Here is an 8,081-nt window from a genome sequence, read left to right as displayed (position 1 = left end):
GGTCGGTCGACGCGTCCTCCCCTCGTGCGACAAGATATGGGGAAAAAAGCTAGATTTGTCCTCCACTACCACCTCGTTCGTCCTACAGTGCCCCCCTCGCTGCCGCGGTACCCAGGAGTCTCATCGCTGGAAAAGGTGGAGAGTCGGACGGGAGGCCGGCGAACCGGGTTGTGTAAGGGACTGTGCTCCGGCTACGGCCTAAAGTAATGGAGGGAGAGGGTATGGAGTTTCTACTTGACGCCGTTGACAGGTTGGTTCCCGGTGAGATCTAAGCAAAAATTGTTGTTCTTCGTAAGCACTGGCGGCGTGGCTAGATCTTATATTTCTAATCCTTTTGCGGGCGTCTGGCCTTTGGTATTTGCAGGTTCCCGGTGCGTGAGGAATTTGCGGACAGCCTAGACAACCCAGATCCAGTTCAACTACTTTATTTGCTGGAGAGGGGGAGTGCAACTAAGGATATGGGTGAGGTCAATGGCGTCACTGAGCAGGCTCAGGTGGAGGACGTGGGAGCAGCAGCTGCAACCTAGCAAGGTGGCCATGGTTTGCGAGCTGAATCTCCGATGAGGTCTGCTCAATCAACAGGTAGGGTGAATCCACAAGCCCCCGGTTGGACGAAAAGGTGAAAACTGCACTTCGTTGTTTGCAACTAGCACTGGAAATTGCTGTTAAATTCGTACCCTGCATACATTTGTCTGTGCAAAAAGTGATTCAGAAAGTTCGTCTGCTATGGTTTCGAAATATTTGCGGGGGGAATGATTTATGAAGTCATTTCCCAAAAATCATGATTCTGCAGTAGCCTTTGAGTGTGGATTAAAGAAGACAAGCATTGTTATTACATTCCCGACAATTTACTTAAAACAACTATGAAAACCGAATGTATATATTAGAATTACAGGGGCCGCCGGCTATAGTGGTGGGTTATTAGAACAACCCCAGTGTCTTGTGTTTACTTGTATGCTATAGGACCGGCAACAAAATCCAACTGTAATTATTTCAAAGAAAAAGGAGTCAAGGAAAATCATTCCGCTTGATTCTGAAAAGAAATGTAGAATGTAACGACATACCCCCCCCTTTTTGTTTCTTACTATGCAGGCTTCGGTTCAGAAGTGCACCACCTGACCGGGTGCCTTGCCCGTCGAGGATGAGCGCATTAGAAATTTCAATACGCAAGTATGCAGAGCAACCTGATAGGAGCTTCGTGAAACCTGAGCTGGGACTTAGTTTTGATTCATTGGGTGAGGCATATGATTTCTATAACATGTAATCATGGGAAGTGGGGTTCGGGATAAGATATGGAAAAAGTAGGTTCAACGCCGAGAGGACAAAACTATGCAGGAAATAGTATGTGGTTGCTCGGTGAGTGCTTGTTTCATACAACAGAATAACTGAAACAAAGTGAATATGTGACATTTTATTCAGTTGATTCGCTGAATTGTAAAACTTCATTTAGAAGCAAACTCATGTACTTACGTGTCTGCTTCATAGCCTGCAGGGAAAACTCGAGACTGAAAACAGTCGGTCCTGTAGATGTGAGTGCCCAGCTCTGTTCAGGGTCCTACATGCTTCCGACAACAGCTGGTACATCACAGATCATCGGGCAAGTCATAACCATTCCATGTCGCTGACAATGGGAGAGAAAGTGCACTGGCCATCTCATAAGCACATAGATGTTTACACCAAAGACTTGATAAAGCAACTGAGGGAAAACAATGTAAATCTTGGGAAAGTATACAACATCATTGGGAGCTTTTTTGGTTCAGTGGAAAAGGTCCCCTTCACGAAGAGGACACTAAGGAATATCTGTGGCCAGATTAGCCGTGAACAAGCTGAAGACGACGTTCGGAAGACACTTCAAGCGTTTGCTGACATCTGAGAAAATGACCCTGGGTTCTCCTATGTGGTGTCGGCCGAGAAAGACAGCAAAGTTAAGAACCTGATGTGGGCTAACGGCAACAGCAGGATGCAATAAAGATTTTTTGGCGACGTTGTGACTTTTGACACTACCTACAGGACAAACTTATATGATATGCCGTTTGGGCTATTTGTCGGAGTCAACAACCACTACCAGAGTATTATCTTTGCCGGGGTGTTCATGCGTGACGAGCAGGAAGAGATCTTTGAATGGGTGTTCGAGGAATTTGTACGTATGATGGGTGAACCTCCGCCAAAAACAATACTTACAGGTGAGAGGGTTCAGCAAAACAGAAAAAAAAGATACTGTTCGATCTGTCTTGATAATTTATCTTCATTATCGACAGACTTATTAGAGTTTGGAATGCTTCTCTTTCTTGTGCAGACCAGTGCAGGGCCATGGAGGTTGCAATCAAGAAGACATATCCTGACACGGTGCACCGTTGGTGCAAATGGCACGTTCTGAAGAAAGCAAAGGAGACACTAGGGCCCTTGTACACGAAGAAGAGCGATTTTCAAGCTGAATTCCACAAAGTTGTTAACCATATGCTGAATGAGGAGGAATTTGAAACATCATGGGAGGCGCTGCTAGATAAGTACAGCTTGAGGAGCCATAGCTACATGACCCAAATATATGAGACTAGGCGGAAGTGGGAAAACCTTATTTCAGAGGAGTGTTCTACGCAAAAATGACAAGCACGCAAAGGAGTGAGAGTGCAAACCACATGTTGAAGTCTTACATGCCACCAGCAAGCCCAATGCACGTGTTTGTCAGGAAATACATGAAGCTACAGTTTGACCGCGAGGGCGACGAAAGCTACAAGGAAAAGAGGATGATGATAGTGAGTGCACTCTTACCATGAGTCAGTAGTAGTTCTGGCTGTACCAGAAGCATCTGGCAATAGATGTAACTGATCAACCGATTTGATTTAATTTCCATTCTTCGTTTTGTTTTACTTGTAGGGCGGTGCGGTGAGGCAGACTAATCTCGCAATAGAGCGACATGCCAGCAAGGTGTACACCAGGAACATGTTTGAGGAATTCGGGCATTTACTCATGGAAGGAACTGCATACAATGTTACAGAGGTGGAAAGGATGAGGAAATACAGGACCACCCACAATAATGCAGCAAAAAGGGAAAAGTGGAGTAGGGTCGAGTACGAGGTGACCATCAACGAAGACAGATCGATATTCAATTGCGAGTGCGGGCAGTTTGATCACACGGGGATGCTTTGCAGCCATGTGTTGAGGGTAAGAATCCAACATAGATCGCATGCTACGAGAAAATAATGAAACTCATTAGCTGCAAACGCACTTGTTGAGTCTGTTGTTCTTGGCGTGCAGGTTATGGAAATTCTTCACCTTGAAGACATTCCAAAACACCATATCCTAAAACGTTGGACCAGAGATGCAAGGGATATACTCCCCGATCACCTGGTGCAATACCAAAAGGACAATTCACAAAATTTGTCATTTACGTTTAGGCATGCGACGCTGTACTTCAAAGCCATGGAAGTTGTGATGATGGGGGACGCAAGCGCTGCATGCTATGTACACGTCAAGGCCAGCCTGGATTCGGTGCTTCAGAGTGCAGCGCCTCTAGCAGAGAAAAGGGATGGCCTCGCTTTTGAGGACCGTGTGATTGCAAATGAAGATGCCAGGCACTTTGCCAATGGCAACAACTCATTAGCTAGTCTCCATGGTGATCACAGCCAAAGTGCTACTAATTCTGTCAGCACGAATGCGTTACAGTGCCTCGCAGCGCCGGAGAAAAGGAAGGGTCCTGGCAGGCCGATGAACAACAGAGATAAGGCACCATATGAAGGGCTTAGTGAGAGAACCCGGTTCTGCAGCCTGTGTCGGTGCAGAGGTCATAAACAGACCACATGCCCAGAAAGGGGTGATGAGCCGAAGAAGCCAAGGAAACCAGGAAAATGCAAAAACTGTGGTTTAGAAGGACATCGGCGTACTACATGCAAAAGGCCGATTGGGTTTGCTGATAACTGATGTAGTTGTTTCATTTTTCCGAGCATGAATGTGTTTCCCTGGGAGGGTGTATGAGTTGGTTTTATGTTCAACGATGTTAGTTTTCCTTGCTGCATGCTAGTACTGCTAAGTTTCCTGCTTGTATCCAGACAGTAGGACAGAACTATTTTTCTGCTGTAGTGTCTATCTTGGAGGTAGAATATTTTCCGCAATGCATGGAGCTACAAAAATATGGGTGCCGTCGGCGGTTTTGATTGTGATTTGTAGTGTCTTACCTGAGAAAATGTGCACTGGTTTCCTGCCTCAATGGTTTTGCTTACGACATGCACACACTTGATCAGCATGCATGCACATCCACGTGGAACCCGCCACACGACACAGCGACCCAACGCCGCAAAACACGCACACAACCCCACCCCCCTCTTCCTGAACCCTCGCCACACCCCCGCGCTCGTGCGCGACGATTCAAATTTCAAAAAAGCTGATTTAATGCATGTGGAAGCGTCCTTTTGGGTTAGCAACGCCACGGGGTATAAGTAAGAGTGAGGGGGGGGGTTGGTTGTTCGGCAGCCTCCCCTTGAGAAACACAATTGCCATACTGATTTGAATTTTTTTGAAAACGGTGGTCTGCATCTGATGGAGGTTTCTCTAGCTGAATCGGGGGCCAGTGGCACAACTAGGGGAGCGGCGCGGGATGGTTTCGACGGCATGAATCTTCTTGTGAGTTGTCCCTTGCTTTTTCGTACAATCCCTTTGTGATGTCTGTGTATTATTCAGCAGCAAATCTATCGTGAACCAGCTTGAAACCACTTCGTAATGCAGCCTTCGTCTCCCTCGCGATTCGATTGCGCAAGTAGTGCGTGGAGCACGATGGATCTGCCGGACGAGGTCGTCGCCGCCAATGGGGAGGTAAGCATGCCAAACGGCAGATCACTCTCAGGCAGGTGGCCGATGCATATCACGAGAGTCTGGCGATAATGTCCTGATGTTATGATTTTCCAAGGCGAGGTCGTCCAACAGCAAGAGTCTCCGCCACAAGATTTGGGCTGCGTGGTGGAGCACGATTCATGGGAGGAAGGATTTGGTGAATTCGATCCAGCTGCTCACCCAGACTTGCCTCGTACCACTTGTAGCTCTGCCGTGGACAACGAGTCTGGTGTAGTAGGCTATGGCGATGATGAAGATTCTGAAGATGAGGATGAAATTACTAGTGTGCAAGCAAAACGCTGCCGAATTGTAGATTAGATCCCGCGATTTATGATAAGTAGTCAACTAGTTTGTAGCGAAATTAGGTAGGTTCATTAGCAGTTCATGACTGCACTGCTTGCTTCTTTCCATGTATGAGCTGTGCTGCGTTGACAAATATGATGAGCTTAGCCTCCGGCTTTCTACCTTAGTTAAGTACCCGTCTTTTCTCTAGTGCCATTGGTCTTGATGACGTTAGCTTGGGTCAACTAACAAGAACAAATCAAGGCCTTCGCCATGAGACCGTGATGACTTAATAATGTGAATTCACCGCATGATTGATTAGGTCTAGAGTTGGTGTGTCATTAATGCACAGTGGCGATTAGCAGTGCGGATGGGGGATACTTATTAAATGCATGGGTTGGTGGGCGTTTTGCGTACATGGCGTGCCCACCGCATGCAAGGCCAAGCAGGCCCCTGCTTCCCATTATTCAGAGTCCTTGGCGTCAACCACAAAGTGAACAGTTAATGTACTGTTCCGACTAGGTGAACGTATCAGGGAGTACCCTTCTGGTTCCTCTTGTGTATGCGTGGTCACGCCTGGAGCATTGCCCAGTTGGCCATTTTTAGTAACCAGCTCAGTTGCGCCACGCGTTTAACAACAAGAATAATTTTAAAAAGGTGATCATATACTCTCCGTGACAAGTTTTGACAAGTTTTTTTTGCATCGGGATCATGATGATCAAGTGATAGCGACTTCGACGTGCGGCGTGCGCTGAGTTCTTCCCCGAACCAGAACGTAATTTGGCAACATTCATTGGTACGCGCCTAACCATTGCTAGATTTACTGCCAAAAGAAAAGTTTAGGAATTTTTTGGGCGGCCTGGGCAGCGAGAAGTAAAGATGACTTGACCAGACACTAGGTCACGGGAGAGAGACAGCTCGCAGCCTCATTTACAAAAGCTTACCTCGCACATATAGAATAGTAGTATCTTCCTCACCAGTACTCACTTCCTCCTCTTCCACTGCTCTATCCACCTCCCTCCCCCAGCATAAACACTGTTGAAAGAACCAAGATCAGGTGGCCGAAGGTTGGGACGGCGACTAGAACGGCAGTGCCGGCGCCAATAGGGGCGAAGGTAAGGTTTCCCGATTTGGTAGCAGCTTATCGGGCGGCTCCGCTTTCCCATCTCCCTTTTTGCTCTTTTTCTGCTGGCTGCACTTTTGAGGGGGCAGCCCCGTTTTGGTTGGTTCTGATGGTCTTTTCTTACTCGAATCCTTGCTTCCTCCACTAGGCACATAAGCATGGAACCACCGGATCCACCACGGAAAAGGACACTGCCATGTGAGGAAGGGGATGTCAGCGGAAAGAACAAAAAAGCTAGATCCATCATAGCAAATGGCGATTCCGACGAAGGGGACGGTTCACGAGGCCATCGCACTTCTCCCGGTGCAGCTGATCCATTGGTGAGTCCTTCTTTTGACGGTGAAAAGTCGTCGCCATCCTCTCTCTCGAGAACGTGATGTTTCGATTACGTTTCTGTTCTTGATTCCAATGCGGCCATACGCCCTGGTGCGATTGACTAATCCGGATGGATGAGAATCTCCGAAAGTATATTTTTTTGCAGGGCGTGGCTTCCGAAGAGAATGAGTTGCCGCCAGAAGCCAAGGGAAAAGGAAAGCGAGTTCTAGCCAACGATTGCAGCGGTGCCGTACACTTGTTCTTTTGCCTGACAACCAGCCTCATGAAGGTCAGGTCATCCCAGCTGAACCGCCAGTACTCCTTGCAGAATTTGCTGTCCTACGTGGTAGGGTGGTGAAGTGTACTTGGAGCTGTCATCAAATCCTCCATCTAGGGTTAAGATCCTACAATTTGGTGGATAGAACTGGCATGGCGAGCTTGTTGACAGCTGCATGGTCTGATGAGGCAGATAGGAGGTTTTATGCTTGGCTGCTTAGTAGATTTAGGTGGGAGGACATGAGATTCACATTCCCTGACAGGAAATATAGATATTTCAGCCCCAGATCGGTCGTTAGGACTTTGGGTCTGAGAAACAGTTTGCGCCAAGTGAGTATGGTAAAATTGCCGGCAAAGCATAGGCAGAATTTAACTCTCCGCATCAGAACAATACTAGGGATTGAGACTAGAAGTCACGCTAGGGACGGGGGCTTAACAATTGGAGTTGTACATGATGCCATCACACAAATGTTGGCTTCAGGAGTTGGTAACTACCACCCCAGGGCCTTTGAGATGGCCTTCTCACTATTAGTAGCAGTTACATGTGTTGGCCCGAAACAATCATACTCGTCGATCCCCTGGGAGATGTTTGCATGTGTCCTATGTAATGGTGGTACTGGTGAGTATGATCTAGCCGAGTGGGCATTTGAAATCATCAGAGCGGCTGTAAACAAATTGCAAAAGGATTTGGATGCTGGGGTGAGAACACGAATAGTAGGCGGTAGTCATTTGGCACTCATTGTAAGTGATTTCTTCTGAATGTTTCTGAACACTTCTAAGCTATTTTGCAAATGAAGTTGTTGCATCTCTAACATGTTTCCACCTTTTTGCTCTTTGTTCTGCTTGAATACTTGCAGACGTGGTTCTTCGACTGGATTGACTTTGGCGCAAATAATGTCGAGCCGCACACTGTCCCCCGCATCAGTGTTTACATGGGACAGATATGCAGGAGGCTAATCTACCTGATAAGGGAGTACCCAAATATATTCACTATAAGATAGTGTCCTGTTCGCGGGAAACAGTTACATGTACTGTCAGTTGAACTAACACGATTAGAAAAATGTTGCTTCAATTTTGCAGACAAAACCTTATGATGCGTTCAACCGCTTGATGATGTTTGCCACGGTGTAGTCGGAGCGCCTGGTGGATTCCTACAACAGCCAGGTACATAAAAACAATGGGGTCGGGGTCAGACATTTCAATAAAACAAACAAATTAAAACAATGGGGTCGGGGTCAGCTGCTCTCGAAATCCACACCGG

General features: G+C 47.1%; 1 pseudogene; it reads left to right on the top strand.

The window, feature by feature from the left end:
* Window positions 1-1,939: 1,939 nt before the first annotated feature.
* LOC119360156 lies at window positions 1,940-7,821 on the top strand (annotated as a pseudogene).
* Window positions 7,822-8,081: the final 260 nt, after the last annotated feature.

The sequence above is a fragment of the Triticum dicoccoides genome, chromosome 2B, assembly GCF_002162155.2.
Source record: "Triticum dicoccoides isolate Atlit2015 ecotype Zavitan chromosome 2B, WEW_v2.0, whole genome shotgun sequence".
NCBI classification, from domain to species: domain Eukaryota; kingdom Viridiplantae; phylum Streptophyta; class Magnoliopsida; order Poales; family Poaceae; genus Triticum; species Triticum dicoccoides.
Note: the sequence above shows the minus strand (reverse complement) of the source record. Positions and strands in the feature narration are given on the sequence as shown.